This window comes from Oncorhynchus mykiss, chromosome 7 (assembly GCF_057628025.1).
Source record: "Oncorhynchus mykiss isolate SJ-2025 chromosome 7, ASM5762802v1, whole genome shotgun sequence".
Taxonomy (NCBI): Eukaryota; Metazoa; Chordata; class Actinopteri; order Salmoniformes; family Salmonidae; genus Oncorhynchus; species Oncorhynchus mykiss.
The window spans coordinates 72,902,175-72,919,008 of record NC_143028.1 but is presented as its reverse complement, the minus strand read 5'-3'; the positions used below and the strand labels follow the sequence as shown (position 1 = coordinate 72,919,008).

General features: G+C 44.4%; 1 long non-coding RNA gene across 1 annotated transcript in view; it reads left to right on the top strand.

Annotated features, from left to right (window-relative positions):
- Window positions 1–16,834, top strand: part of LOC149982671 (uncharacterized) — a 216,866-nt gene that overhangs the window by 143,676 nt on the left and 56,356 nt on the right. The window lies entirely within an intron of this gene.

The following is a 16,834-nucleotide window of genomic DNA, read 5'->3' as shown; positions in this document are numbered from 1 at the left end:
TGTGGTAGTCACGCTCATTTAGTCTCTCTTTACCCAGGACAGACAGGTGCATGGGCGGAGTGCTCTCTCTCTCTCTCTCTCTCTCTCTCACACACACACACACGCACGCACGCACGCACACACACACACACACACACACACACACACACACACACACACACACACACACACACACACACACACACACACACACACACACACACACACACACACACACACACACACACACACACACACACAAACACAAACACAAACACAAGCACACACGCACAGCCCGCAGATAAGAGAGAGAGAGATTTCTGCATTTGTTCCGTGGTTTGACATTTTAGGCCATCTATGTGTACCCTGCTGTTCATATCTAGCCATTGATGTGAAGTCTCCTCTCCCTCCCTCCCTCTGTTTCACTTTCTCTCTCACACAAGGTTTAATATTCAAAGACATTGGAAGCCTACCACTTTAATCCATGAAAGCTGGTCTACCACAATTTGTTGCAGCAAAGTAAGCCAATTTAATGCCGTGCACATTACAACCATATATCCCTTTGAAGTTGGTTAACTTGCCAGTGAAGCGACTCTAAAGCAAATCTAACGTGATAATATTCCTAAGCCATCGAGAGCCAGAGTTTCAAAGTAAACAGTTGTACCACCAAAAGTGGAAAAATGTTCACCAAACGCTTTGCGCTATCCTGTATTATTTCAGAAAATGCAAGTTAAGTCAAGTTTTACCTCAAAGTTACATGATGTTTTACCTCAAAGTTACATGATGTTTTACCTCAACGTTACATGATGTTTTACCTCAAAGTTACATGATGTTTTACCTCAAAGTTACATGATGATTTTACCTCAAAGTAACATGATGTTTTTACCTCAAAGTAACATAAACATTTCACTTAGCTTTTACTGAGCTTTAAGGGCTGAGCATGTTGTGTGTGTGAACTAGAATGGACAGCAATACGCTATATCATACCATATCAGAGCTCTTTACACCTCTCAAGTCTCTTGACTTAATGGAACGATGGGTAGAGAACATCCTGATTTAGGTAGAGAGATCAGCAAGGCTTTTCTTCCTCCCTTCCCTGTTGTTTCATGATGGGGGAAGCCAATTTGACAGGGCGGCATTGACACTTTTCGTCACCACCTTCCCTCTTTTGGCAGACATCTGTACCCTGGCCGGATGCCAGAGTATACTGTAAGCACTAGTCTTTCTCCAACACATGAATAAGTGGGTGTGGTGGTGAGTATGGAAACTGTTACGAAACAGTATTGTCACCGGTTATAGAATGATGAATAACCCATTTCTTAATCAATGTACAGTGGGGTCCGGAATTATTGGATTCCTTGATAAAGATGAACAAAAAAATATATAAATCAAATTATAAAGATGCTGAGCTCGGTATTTGTATTTTATTTTATACTGTCTTTTTTTAAATCAATGCATACAGCACTACTCTAGCAGGTTGCTTCCCATAACAATCCAAGAGTCTATCATAAATCAATTGTTTACTTGAGACTAAAACAATTTGCTAGCTCAAATCAGGCATTTCTTTGGAGATATCCAATGTCAATCAAATAAGATATTTTTTTTTAAATCATCCCTCTCATCGCTCTTAGAAGATGTCCTAAATGTTTCTCTTTTGGTGTTGTCTATCTTGTCTAGTCCCTAAACTATTGTCATGCGGTACATTTAAAGCACAGCCATGGCCCTACCCCGAATAATACGGTCGTCTCTGTCAGCTAATCTTTTCCCCCTCCATCCTGCACATTGCAAACAAGTCGGGACAGCTTGTATCGCATCTCTGCTGAATAAACACATGCAGGAAATGAATGTGGTTTCCAGTGATTCACTCCATACTGGAAGCATTTATTGTAAGAAAGCCCATTCAACACAGCTTTGGCCTCACATGTTCACTATTGCCTCTTTTTCAGATACATATCTCATTTTTTACAAAAATATATTGTAAGCTTCTGACTTATTAATAGTTTATCGAGGGAATTTTTGTATTTAATATTGTATTTATCTTTGGTAAATTTTTGATGTAAATGTCTGTTTCTATCTCACTGTAACGATTGACTTCCCTCAATGTTTCAATGTAACCAGAACTGCTTTCTTGGTGAAATTGACAGTGTACTCACATATTCTTTTTGGGGGGTTCTCCCTTGCTCTCCTCTGCTCTTCTATCTTTATAGTACAGCTGGTTAGGGACTGTCGGAGGGAGCAACGAGTGTTACCTTTAGCTGAACCATAAAGGCTGGTGTGTGCCTATGGGCATTCCCCCCCCTGTATTCTACCCCTCCCTCCCCTTACAGGACAGGCATTTTCCACACATCCAACTGTGCCACAGCAACAACGACCAATCAAACAACACAAACACTGAAAACAAACATGAAAGTGGTCAAGTCAAGACGTATCACAGAATAGCACAGAGTATCTCATCCAGATTTGTTTTTGAATTATTGCTGGTTGTAGTAGTTACATGAACTGTATGGTATTACTGTTCAGAAAGAGTCGCTACAATTATCCTGTTGAAGTAAATTCAAATTACGATGATAACAAATGTATTTTATTAAACAACAGTACTGATGAACTTGACTTCCTTACAAGGGTCAACTAGTACACCGTCACACACGTACACATGTCATCAAGGCCAAGGTTTCACTGGGAGAAAACAATATTTAGTATGGGGGTTATCCCTTTAAAGGCTAAACTTAAAGATGACAGTTAAGATAATATCCTGTGAAAAGTGTGTATGATGCAAACATCTAGAGGTATGACAGCGTATAACGTAGACAGGACATGAAGCCAAGGGTCGGCTAGGTTACTTTCTAAATGTAATCTGTTACAGTTGCTACTTAACTGTCCAAAATTGGAATCAGTCATGTAATTTTTGGATTACGTAATCTGATTACTTTTGGATTACTTTCCTCCTAAGAGCCATTAGAAAAAGACAAAAAGGATCCATCAAACGCATTTGGTGTGTCATTATATGACTTGTGTTCAGACTCACTCAGGTGGAACAAACTTGAATTTGCACCTTTTTTCAATTATGAATTTAATGTCATTGGGAAAATGACAGAACGGTGTCATAATGTATTTTTTTGCAAACTGAAGTCTGAATTTAAGTAATCGTGTAGTTTTTAAAATTATCTATTGTCTGATTACAATAGTTTTGCTGGTAACATAACAGATTACATGTAACTGATTACATACTATGCATTTGGAAAAGTATTCAGACTTCTTGACTTTTTCCACATCTTGTTACTTTACAGCCTTGTTCTAAAATTGATTAAATTGTTTTTTCCCCTTAATCAATCAACAATGCTAATTTACTAAAGAAAAAAAACTGAAATATCACATTTACATACGTAAGTATTCAGACCCTTTACTCAGTACTTGTTGAAGCACCTTTGGCAGTGATTACAGCCTCAAGTCTTCTTAGGTATGATGCTACAAGGTTGGCACACCTGTATTTGGGGAGTTCCTCCCATTCTTCTCTGCAGATCTTCTCAAGCTCTGTCAGGTTGGATGGGGTGCGTCACTGCACAGCTTTTTTCTTGTCTCTCCAAAGATGTGTGATCAGGTTCAAGTCCGGGCTCTGATTGGGCCAATCAAGGACATTCAGAGACTTGGCCTGAAGCAACTTCTGCATTGTCTTGGCTGTGTTCTTAGGGTCGTTGTCTTGTTGGAAGGTGAACCTTTGTCCACTCTGAGGTCCTGAGCACTCTGGAGCAGATTTTTATCAAGGATCTCTCTGTACTTTGCTCCATTCATCTTTCCCTCGATCCTGACTAGTCTCCCAGTCCCTGCCGTTGAAACACATCCGCACAGCATTATGCTGCCACCACCGTGCTTCACCGTAGGGATGGTTCCAGGTTTCCTCCAGACGTGACACTTGGCATTCAGGCCAAAGAATTCAATCTTGGTTTCATCAGACCAGAAAATGTTGTTTCTCATGGTTTGAGAGTCCTTTAGGTGCCTTTTTGCAAACTCCAAGCGGGCTTTCATGTGCCTTTTACTGATGAGTGGCTTACTCTACCATAAAGGCCTGATTGGTGGAGTGCTGCAGAGATGGTTGTCCTTCTGTAAGGTTTCCCCATCTCCACAGAGGAAGTCTGGAGATCTGTCAGAGTGACAATCAGGAGTCTTGGTGGTTCCAAACTTCTTCCATTTAAGAATGATGGAGGCCACTGTGTCCTTGGGGACCTTCAATGCTGCATAAATATTTTGGTACCCTTTCCCAGATCTGTGCCTCGGCACAATCCTGTGTCGGAGCTCTACGGATAATTCATTCGACCTCATGACTTAGTTTGTGCTCTGACATGCACTATCGACTGTGGCACCTTAAATCGACAGGTGTGTGCCTTTCCAAATCATGTCCAATCAATTGAATTTACCACAGGTGGACTCCAGTCAAGTTGTAGAAACATCTCAAGGATGGTCAATGGAAACAGGATGTATCTGAGCTCTATTTCGAGTATTACATCAAAGAGTCTGAATACTTATATAAATAAATATTAAAAAAAAAAAAATGTAAAACCTGTTTTCGCTTTGTCATTATAGGGTATTGTGTGTGGATTGATGATTATTTTATTTTTTAAAATACATATTTTAGACTTAGGCTGTAACATAACAAAATGTGGGAAAAGTCAAAGGGACTGAATGCACTGTATAATGGTAATGCCTTCACAGACCATGCATCAGACCATTAGTTCAAGACAGAACATGACTAGGGCTGTTGCGGTGACCCCATTACCACCACACCAGCTGACACAAGTCATGAAAGCAGTCAAATTCCAGTTGACAGTTTAGTCACAGTAAATAGGCTTCTCCAAGCTCTTATGCTGCTGCTGGTCATTAGAAGTCTACCAACTTGCTAACTGCCTGGTACTCAGCACTCTATTGTCACTCTAATCACTCTGACATCGATGCTAATTTAATGGAAAATCTATTTAAACACTTAATGAGAGCCCATGTGTTCATGTTACATAACATTTCTATAGGCTATGCAATTGCGCAAGAAAACAGAGTGATGGCCTCTTCTAAAAAGAGGAGGATCCCATCAGCTTTCTATAGGCTAGGCCTACTATATTAATTTCTCAACTTTCCTAATATCAAGCACATTCATCATATTTACAACAGGAGTATAGCCAACCTGGCTGGCATGGAAATTAACCACAGGAAAAGTGACCTCCATTCGCTATTTAAGTGCATAAATGACATGTATTTTTCCCCCTGCCCTATTTCGAGAGGTATATGATAATTGCCCATTCTAAATCAAAACAAATTTCACACGTATATTATTTAGTATATGTAAAGACAAGATAAAATCAAGAACAGTCTGATGGGTAAAAATATTAGCCTATAACTTGTGAATTATATATTATCACTTGTAAATAATGCCCAGCTTAAGAAACAATGCCTTTTTTGCAACTTTTTCGAATCAGAGTCGCACACCACATGTAGCATAGCCCATTGGCCTATATGTTTTGATAAGGTTTGTATCACAACTAAAGTGGCCAAATAACTTCTTAAAATTAAGCACATTAATTCGCATTACAAGGGGTATAGAGTCTAACTGCCATTTGCGGTCACTTTTGATAATGGTGTTTTCCCACTAATGGAACATTGGGGCTTATAGCCTACTGTCATGTGCACACTGCTGCGCTTATAATGTGAATAAATAGCCTAATAGTTGATCAACATTTTAAGCTAAATGTTCTGATCTGTTGCATTTGGGATCTATCGCATCCCACAGCGGTCTCAGACTATGTTTGGAGCCACAGCCCTAGAATTGATGCCTTCACAGACCATTGACATTAATTTGAGACAGGACGTGACTCCTTCACAGACCATGCACATTAGTTTGAGAGGACATGACTGCTTCATAGACCATGCACATTAGTTTGAGACAGGACATGACTCCTTCACAGACCATGCACAATAGTCATGACGTTCAATATATCCTTGGATGTAACATTTATTACTTGAACTAGTCTAACTATCCTTAGAGACAGACTGGTTATAGGGCAGTTCTGGCAAATACAAGATGGGCTGATCCATCTTTAGCCCAGGTGGCCGGTCTAAATTGGGGATTTTGGGCAGAATAATCCCAATTTGGCTGATAATGGGTGCCTCGAGGGAAAAACAATTGGCCAGTTTAATAGCACCAAATGGGCGAGTGTGTTAGAATTGCCTGGGCCAATTTCTGGTCCCAGTTCATCCCTGAAGATTGTGCATCTCAAGTGTTCACTCTACAGTCACAAACATTACCATACTTTGAAACCAAGGAGGTTAACTGTCTCAAGGTTCATTTGAAGGCATGATTGATGGTTAGCAGACCAGAGAGGTTCATTTGAAGGTGTGATTGATGGTAAACAGACCAGAGAGGTTAAATTGAAGGCTGTATCTACTTTGTTTCATGGGTCATTTGAATTCTGCTACAGCATACAGTATCTTTCGCCGCAACGTGCTCTTGGTTATCTTTACTCTTCCTGAAATCTTTGTTGAGCAAGACATTGCCTGGACTTATTAGATGGTTCAGTGGTCTGTAAAGAAGTTGAATTACAATATACTAAGGGGTTGAATTACAATATACAGTTGAAGTCGGAAGTTTACATACACTTAGGTTGGAGTCATTAAAACTTGTTTTTCAATCACTCCCCAAACTTCGTGTTAACAAACTATAGTTTTGGCAAGTCATTTAGCACATGTAAGTTGTGCATGACACAAGTAATTTTTCCAACAATTGTTTACAGACAGATTATTTCACTTATAATTCACTGTATCACAATTCCAGTGGGTCAGAAGTTTACATACACTAAGTTGACTGTGCCTTTAAACAGCTTGGAAAATTCCAGAAAATTATGTCATGGCTTTAGAAGATTCTGATAGGCTAATTGACATCATTTAAGTCAATTGGAGGAGTACCTGTGGATGTATTTCAAGGACTAACTTCCAACTCAGTGCCTCTTTGCTTGACGTCATGGGAAAATCAAAAGAAATCAGCCAAGACCTCAGAAAAACAATTGTAGACCTCCACGAGTCTGGTTCATCCTTGGGAGCAATTTCCAAACATCTGAAGATACCATGTTCATCTGTACAAACAATAGTACGCAAGTATAAACACCATGGGACCACGCAGCCGTCATACCGCTCAGGAAGGAGACGCGTTCTGTCTCCTAGAGATGAACGTACTTTAGTGCGGAAAAAGTGCAAATTAACCCCAGAACAACAGCAAAGGACCTTGTGAAGATGCTGGAGGAAACCGGTACAAAAGTATCCATATCCACAGTAAAACAAGTCCTATATCAACATAACCTGAAAGGACTCTCAGCAAGGAAGAGGCCACTGCTCCAAAACCGCCAGAAAATGCCAGACTACGGTTTGCAACTGCACATGTGGACAAAGATCATACTTTTTGGAGAAATGTCCTCTGGTCTGATGCAACAAAAATAGAACTGTTTGGCCATAATGACCATTGTTATCTTTGGAGGGAAAAGGGGGAGGCTTGCAAGCCGAAGAACACCACCCAACCGTGAAGCACGGGGGTGGCAGCATCATGTTGTGGGGGTGCTTTGCTGCAGAAGGGACTGGTGTACTTGACAAAATAGATGGCTTCATGAGGCAGTAAAATTATGTGGATATGTTGAAGCAACATCTCAAGACATCAGTCAGGAAGTTAAAGCTTGTTCGCAAATGGGTCTTCCAAACGGACAATGACCCCAAGCATACTTCCAAAGTTGTGGCAAAATGTCTTAAGGACAACAAAGTCAAGGTATTGGAGTGGCCATCACAAAGCCCTGACCTCAATCCTATAGAAAATTTGTGGGCAGAACTGAAAAAGCATGTGCGAGCAATGAGGCCTACAAACTTGATTCAGTTACACCAGCTCTGTCAGGAGGAATGGGCAAAATTCACCCAACTTATAGTGGGAAGCTTGTGGAAGGTTACCCGAAACGTTTGACCCAAGTGAAACAATTTAAAGGCAATGCTACCAAATACTAATTGAGTGTATGCAAACTTCTGACCCTGTCACGCCCTGACCATAGTTTACTTTGTATTTTCTATGTTTTGATTGGTCAGGGTGTGATCTGAGTGGGTATTCTATGTTTCATGTCTTGTTTGTCTATTTCTATGTTCAGCCTGATATGGTTCTCAGTCAGAGGCAGGTGTTCGTCATTGTCTCTGATTGGGAACCATATTTAGGTAGCCTGGGTTTCACTGTGTGTTTGTGGGTGATTGTTCCTGTCTATGTGTTTTCACCAGATAGGCTGTTTAGGTTTTCGTTACGTTCATCACGTTCTTTATTTTGTAGTGTTTGTATTGATTCGTGTTTTACGTTTGTTCATTAAAACATGGATCGCAATCTACACGCTGCATTTTGGTCCGACTCTCCTTCTCACGAAGAAAACCGTGACAGAATCACCCACCACAAAAGGACCAAGCAGCGTGTCAACAGGCAGGAGCAGCGCGAGGAGATGCGCAATAAGGATTTCTGGACATGGGAGGAAATCCTCGACAGGAGAGGACCCTGGGCTAAACCAGGGGAGTGTAGCCGCCCAAAGGTGCAGCGGGAGAAGAAACAACAGGAGCAGCCCAAAGAGGAGTGCAGTATGGAGTATACGACTTGGGAGGAGATCGACAGGTGGGCGGCCGACCCAGGGAGAGTGCCGGAGCCCGCCTGGGATTCGATGGAGCAGTGCGCGGAAGGATATAGGAGAATGGAGTTTGCGAAGCAAGCAAGGCGGCGCGGACGGAGGCCCCATAGTCAGCCCAAAAAATTTCTTGGGGGGGGGCTCAGGGAGAGTGTGGCAGAGTCAGGAGCCAGACCTGAGCCAACTCTCCCTGTTTATCGTGAGGAGCCAAGGAGAGCAGAACCAGAGCCGGTGTTGGAGGTGAGTGAAACAGAGACTGTGAAGGAGTTAATGGGGAAATTGGAGGAGAGAGAAATGAGGGAGTTGCTGTGTTGGTGCATTTTGCATAGAATTCGCCTGACGGAACGTGTCAGGGATTTGATGGCACCTGGGTTAGCGCTCCATACTCGTCCTGAGGTCCGTTTTAGTCGGCTGGTGAAGTTGGTTCCAGTCTCACGCATCAGGCCTCCTGTGCCCATCCCTAGCCTTGCACGTCCTGTGCCAGCACTATGCATCAGGCCTACAGTGCGCCTCGCCTGTTCAGCGCAGCCAGAGCCTCTCTCATCTCATGCGCTATCGGAGTCTTCCGCCTGTTCAGCGCAGCTAGAGCCTCTCTCCTCTCCTGCGCTGCCGGAGTCTCCCGCCTGTTCAGCGCAGCCAGAGCCTCTCTTCTCTACTGCGCTATCGGAGTCTCCCGACTGTTCAGCGCAGCCAGAGCCTTTCTACTCTCCTGCGCTGCCGGAGTCTCCCGCCTGTTCAGCGCAGCCAGAGCCTTTCTGCTCTCCTGCGCTGCCGGAATCTCCCGCCTGTTCAGCGCAGCCGGAGCCTCTCTCCTCTCCTGCGCTGTCGGAGTCTCCCGCCTGTTCAGCGCAGCCAGAACTGCCAGTCTGCATGAAGCAGCCCGAGCTGCCAGTCTGCAATGAGCTGCCAGTCTGCAAGGAGCTGCCAGTCTGCAAGGAGCTGTCAGTCTGCATGGAGCAGCCTGAGCTGTCCGTCTGCATGGAGCAGCCTGAGCTGTCAGTTTGCAAGGAGCAGCCAGAACTGTCAGTCTACATGAAGCAGCCAGAGCTGCCAGTCTGCAAGGAGCTGCCAGTCTGCAAGGAGCTGCCAGTCTGCAAGGAGCTGCCAGTCTGCAAGGAGCTGCCAGTCTGCAAGGAGCTGCCAGTCTGCAAGGAGCTGCCAGCCTGCAAGGAGCTGCCAGTCTGCAAGGAGCCGCCAGAGCTGCCTGTCTGCAGGATGCCGCTAAAGCTGCCAGCCTGCAAGGAGCTGCCAGCCTGCAAGGAGCTGCCAGTCTGCAAGGAGCTGCCAGCCTGCAAGGAGCTGCCAGCCTGCAAGGAGCTGTCAGTCTGCATGGAGCAGCCTGAGCTGTCAGTCTGCATGGAGCAGCCTGAGCTGTCCGTCTGCATGAAGCAGCCCGAGCTGTCAGTTTGCAAGGAGCAGCCAGAGCTGTCAGTCTACATGAAGCAGCCAGAGCTGCCAGTCTGCAAGGAGCTGCCAGTCTGCAAGGAGCTGCCAGTCTGCAAGGAGCTGCCAGTCTGCAAGGAGCCGCCAGAGCTGCCAGTCAGCATTGAGCAGCCAGTCAGCATGGAGCAGCCAGATCTGCCGGTCGACCAGACTCTCCCAGATCTGCCGGTCGACCAGACTCTCCCAGATCTGCCGGTCGACCAGACTCTCCCAGATCTGCCGGTCGACCAGACTCTTCCAGATCTGCCGGTCGACCAGACTCTTCCAGATCTGCCCGTCGACCAGACTCTTCCAGATCTGCCCGTCGTCCAGACTCTTCCAGATCTGCCCGTCGTCCAGACTCTTCCAGATCTGCCAGTCGTCCAGACTCTTCCAGATCTGCCAGTCGTCCAGACTCTTCCAGATCTGCCAATCGTCCAGACTCTTCCAGATCTGCCAGTCGACCAGACTCTTCCAGATCTGCCAGTCGACCAGACTCTTCCAGATCTGCCCGTCGTCCAGACTCTTCCAGATCTGCCAGTCGTCCAGACTCTTCCAGATCTGCCAGTCGACCAGACTTTTCCAGATCTGCCAGTCGACCAGACTCTTCCAGATCTGCCAGTCGACCAGACTCTTCCAGATCTGCCAGTCGTCCAGACTCTCTCAGATCCGCCAGTCGACCAGATTCTCCCAGATCCGCCAGTCGACCAGATTCTCCCAGATCCGCCAGTCGACCAGATTCTCCCAGATCCGCCAGTCGACCAGATTCTCCCAGATCCGCCAGTCGACCAGATTCTCCCAGATCCGCCAGTCGACCAGATTCTCCCAGATCCGCCAGTCGACCAGATTCTCCCAGATCCGCCAGTCGACCAGATTCTCCCAGATCCGCCAGTCGACCAGATTCTCCCAGATCCGCCAGTCGACCAGATTCTCCCAGATCCGCCAGTCGACCAGATTCTCCCAGATCCGCCAGTCGACCAGATTCTCCCAGATCCGCCAGTCGACCAGATTCTCCCAGATCCGCCAGTCGACCAGATTCTCCCAGATCCGCCAGTCGACCAGATTCTCCCAGATCCGCCAGTCGACCAGATTCTCCCAGATCCGCCAGTCGACCAGATTCTCCCAGATCCGCCAGTCGACCAGATTCTCCCAGATCCGCCAGTCGACCAGATTCTCCCAGATCCGCCAGTCGACCAGATTCTCCCAGATCCGCCAGTCGACCAGATTCTCCCAGATCCGCCAGTCGACCAGGATCTGCTGAAACCGCCAGCCAGCCAGGTTCTGGTAGTTTCTACTACCTGCCTGGGCTTCTTCTCAGTGCTGAGCTTCTTCTCAGTGCTGAGCTTCCTCTCAGTGCTGAGCTACCCATCTGTCCCGAGTTACCTCTGTCCCGAGCTGTCCCTCTGTCCCATGTTATCATTGTGGTGGGTAACCTATTTAGGGACGTTTAGGAGGGGGATTAAAACTGTCATGGAGTGGGGTCCACGTCCAGTGCCAGAGCCGCCACCGCGGACAGATGCCCACCCAGACCCTCCCCTATAGGTTCAGGTTTTGCGGCCGGAGTCCGCACCTTGGGGGGGGGGTACTGTCACGCCCTGACCATAGTTTACTTTGTATTTTCTATGTTTTGATTGGTCAGGGTGTGATCTGAGTGGGTATTCTATGTTTCATGTCTTGTTTGTCTATTTCTATGTTCAGCCTGATATGGTTCTCAGTCAGAGGCAGGTGTTCGTCATTGTCTCTGATTGGGAACCATATTTAGGTAGCCTGGGTTTCACTGTGTGTTTGTGGGTGATTGTTCCTGTCTATGTGTTTTCACCAGATAGGCTGTTTAGGTTTTCGTTACGTTCATCACGTTCTTTATTTTGTAGTGTTTGTATTGATTCGTGTTTTACGTTTGTTCATTAAAACATGGATCGCAATCTACACGCTGCATTTTGGTCCGACTCTCCTTCTCACGAAGAAAACCGTGACAGACCCACTGGGAATGTGATGAAAGAAATACAATCTGAAATAAGTCATTCTCTCTACTGTTATTCTGAAATTTCACAATCTTAAAATAAAGTGGTCATCCTAACTGACCTAAGACATGGAGTTTTTACTGTGATTAAATGTCAGGAATTGTGAAAAACTGATTTTAAATGTATTTGGCTAAGGTGTATGTTAACTTCCAAATTCAACTGTACTTTGTAAAGAGAGAAATCTGAGAAATCTCATCTATAACATTGCTACAAAGTCACAACCAGAATTTCTGCTTCATGATTCACTGCTACCAATCCACTGTTTGTTTTAAAATTATTTTATTCCATTGGAAATATCAACACTATATGCTTTATGTTCTGTGTGTGTCAATAGGCCATCACATAGATCAGGTTTTGTCCCAAGTGACTTTTCTGATGCATAGAAATGAGCTGTGTCATGCACCTCAGTAATTTCCCTTCATTTTCTTTTCTTTTCTGTAATTTTCCACTTTTGCAATAACAGAATGTACAACAGAATTTCATAAGGTGCTTCGTTTGGCTACATTTGAGTTGTATTCCATAAAACTTTTGCTTTTTGAAAATATGTGTTTGTAATTCTATCAGCCTAAATTCTTAAATTTATAGTATGTGGGTGTCACACACTGATTGCCAGCTGGCATCACCAAGCCTTCCCATGATGCATTGGGCTGGGCTAGCTAACAGGTGGCTCCTGGGTGACTCCTGTCCCTCTCCCCCACAGAGTCCTCCCACTCAGTGCTAACGGCTAGGACATTACAGCAGCATTAGGAGTCTGCTAACAATCATTAACACCGTAGGCTTGGGAATCAGCCATGTGGTCAGCAATGAGGAGGAGACAAATAGAGAGAGAGGGAGACCTAGAGGAGAGAAGTGGAAGACAAATCAATCATCTTTTCATAATCCATAAGGACCATAATCCATAGAACTTGAAGACAATACCGGACAAATGTCAAAGGATAATACTTATGCGAACAGACATTTCAACTCCATTGTTATGAAGGCTGTGTTTGTCAAGCCATTTGGGCTGTACAGTACCACATCTGTGCACATGTAGTTTGTTGACCAAACAGCTTGTTCCAATTACTGTTGCTGCTCAGTGCTAGATAGGTGGACAGGGCTGCCTGTGTGTTTGTTCGGGAGACGACAGACGCTTTTCATTTGGCTAGAGATGCTGTGTCGGCCATCTTGTAATTTATCTGTTTTTCTGTTGTTGTGCTAAATAGAAAGAGGGAGGAAGAGGAGGCCCTGGCGAATGGGGGGGAATCTTGTCCTCGATAAAAGTGACCTCTTTCACATGCGGCAGAGTCCCAGTTTTTTAGCAGTTTCAGGAAGAGGGAAACATCCTTACTTTGGTTCCTAGCGGAGGTAGCTAGCAAAGCTAGTTCCCTGAGAAATCTAGACATCTGTTGTCTATGAGGGTAGTAAAGGGATAGAAGGGTCGCTGTGGCCCCGGCGACACTGCAGCCTGGACTGCAGCCTAATTGGTAGAATTTGTGAGGAGCAGGGAAGGGAGGGGTGTTGGGTCGGCGGCCGAGGAGGAAGAGGGACAGGCCACCATGTTCCCACAGAATGAGTCCAAAATAAAATAACAAAAAGCAGAGGAGTCACTTAGGCAGTGAGTGCAACCTCCTCCCTCCCCCTTCCCCACTTCCCTGGGTCTATGCACCCCTTCCTCTCCACCCTAGCGAAATCCATCCTTCCCTGGGTCTATGAGCCCCTCCACCCCACCCTAGCTAAACCCATTCTCGTCTGTAATTTAGATGAATTTCTTCCACATTTTCTCTCCACATTTAGTTGTTTATCATCCCAGCTGTAGTTCGATGTCCTTGTTATTTAACTGCCCCCCCCCCCCCCCCCCCCCCCCCCCCCCCCCCCACTGACCCCCCATGTTTTCAACCTTGTGCTATTCAGTGGTCGAGAGGTTCGGTACCGATTAGAGCGACTGCAAATGACTCTTAATGTAGAGCAGCAGAATTAAAAGGAGGTTATGTTGCGTCTGTTAGGAAACGGTTAAGAATTGACTGGATAAAAGAAGTGATGAACTTCTAATTGACGTTGACATTTCTTCTATGAAACTGACATTGACATTTTGGAATGCAGTCAATCATACATGAACACATTCCCACTGAGGGGCTGTCAACTGAACCCATTTGTTAAAATCAAGACAGGATAGTTAATTTGCCCAAAAAATGTGACACACAACTTGGGTAACAATTGAGGATTCTTGTCATCTTTGAAGCCAGTTAGTGTTTCATGATCTGTCCTCCTCTATCTTGAAACAACAGTGTCATGTTACTTCTCGTGACCTAAATAGAAAGGTCATCGAGTCACGGCTTACATAAAATATGTTTATGGCCCAATGAATTGAGAGTTGATGACTTGCTCCGGGCGTCAAAATGAGATCAAACAATTATTATATATTAGCTCATCAATTATGTTTCGGAGAACAGACGCAAATTAGAATCAGTTACAGGTACGCGTAACAGGTCCAAACTTGCTTCACATATAAACCACCCTGTGTTGATTGAAAATGTGTGAGTGGGTGCAGCAGTTTGGCCATATAGTGATACAACTAAAAAACATAGTTTTATATTGCTGAATTGTCATGCTCCCTTTGCTATCAACAAAACACCATCAAAACAAATAACATGTCTACGAAAAAGGGGAAGGAGGAAAGGGGTTTTCCATAACCCTTACTGCCATGTTATGAGTGGAATATTGCCAATGCAAATGAGTATCTAGTTGTGATGAATGTGGGGAAGTGGAAGGAGGGAAACACTTTACAAGTTTATCAACAGGCACAAATACAGGATCATTCAGCTTTTATTGAATATTGTACAGGTTGTCATGTAAAGGAGTGAAACGTGTCAATCTAAACCCTAGCTACATAGAAGGCCAAGCTATCTCTGACATTACATTCTGAGTGTATGACAGTAAACTAACGAAACTAAGACATCCACTGGAGGCTTTCAAAAGGCCAAACAGCGACGGTGAGAACTATAAACGGTTACTTAGCTAATAACTAGTTTGTGGCTTAAGCTAACAGCAAAAAGCAACACCTGAGAGTAGACAAACATTAGCAAGAGTTTGATAGTGGAGAGAAAATAAATGAAAGCTCCTCTGGTCGAAGAGGAAGGAAGTGTTGCCGTAACCGTGCTAGACCCGTAATCAAAGACAATTGACGCAGTTCCTTGTCTCAGCTTTCAACCCCTCTGGAGAAATAAATAAATGTAACTGAAGGCAGTTACAGACAACCGCTAGCAGAGTTCAGCTACAGCAGGGTGACAGGTCTGGTCAAACAGGTTCTAAGGGAGACGCTCCTACTTGTTGGGCTGCTAGACATGACATGAGTCAAACAGCAAACTATTTGTCCAACTAGGCGGGTCTGTGTCCGAATACCCATACTAGCGTACTGGGTACATACTTAAACTGCATACTAATTTCGGTGTTTGATCTACTGTGATAGAATTCGCTTGTCTTTTCCAATTCGCGTGTTTGACAACAGCTGATAATCAGATAAATTGACGCGCTGTACCAAAATGAACGAATGGCGGGGTTCAACGCAGTTGCACATTAGATGGCGCATTTTGAGTACTAGTTTAGACATTTCACATAATATAAAATATATTTTTGCATACTATTTAGTACGCTAGTATAGGTATTCGGATACAACCAATGGTTTCTTAGTGAACAACACCGCAGGGCACAGGGTAGTAAAATAGGGATGTCAGTAGTAACACATTTCAACGAGGCGTTGGATAGCCCAGATAAGAGGTATGTTGCAGGCTTCCTACATACCATACCGTATGTGTCACTTAAGTGAAAGCTACTCTGAAATCCCGCTGTAATCTTGAGTCAAGTGTCTAACATGGATAATCGTATGATACGTTTGTTTCACATGGGGGCAGGGATTTGTGTTGTGAGAGTTGATGTGATCCATGTAAATATACTTGCTGCATGAATCAGTGGAAGATTATTAAGCTGCCTTGCTCAAGAGTCAACACATTGAGCACCACAGCACCTTTGTTCAATCGTTTTTTTCCTCACAGATCAAAATGATCTTCCCCCTATTGTGAAACATCCAACTCACACATTTGTCAGTGTATCATATGATAAAGTAGAGATCCGCTTAAATTAGGTAACACATGAAAACAACTGTTCCCCAGATGGGCATATGGATGTGAAAAGGGGGAACTTCCTAAAAAATAAAGTTCACAAAATTAACCACAGTTTTAGGGGGACAAACGGGTATGTGTGCTGTGCACCAAATGGTTAACTAAGTGAAAACATAAACTAGCAATGTTTGGCTCGGACCTGAGTGCATGACCCTCAAATGAGTCCTTCTTCTACCATTTTCATGCACCAATCCACATTCCTTATTTGTGTAGCTAAATTACTACATATAATGATGCCCAATGTTCCCATTATTTGTGGGACTCTTACTGTTTATTAATAGGAAAATCTTCACACACATGACTTGTCCATCATTTATGAAACAGAAAGCTGAAAAACAGGGTCTGTTGTACTTTGTGTGTGTGTGTGTGTGTGTGTGTGTATGCGTGTGTGTGTGCATGAGTGTGTGTGTGTGGTTGCGAGAAAGAGAGAAATGGCGAGAGGGACAGAAGTCCTCTGATAGCTCATTAATGTCTATGCAAGGCTCTATGCAAGGCTCTATGCAAGGCTCTATGCAAGGCTCTATGCAAGGCTCTATGCAAGGCTCTATGCAAGGCTCTATGCAAGGCTCTATGCAAGGCTCTATGC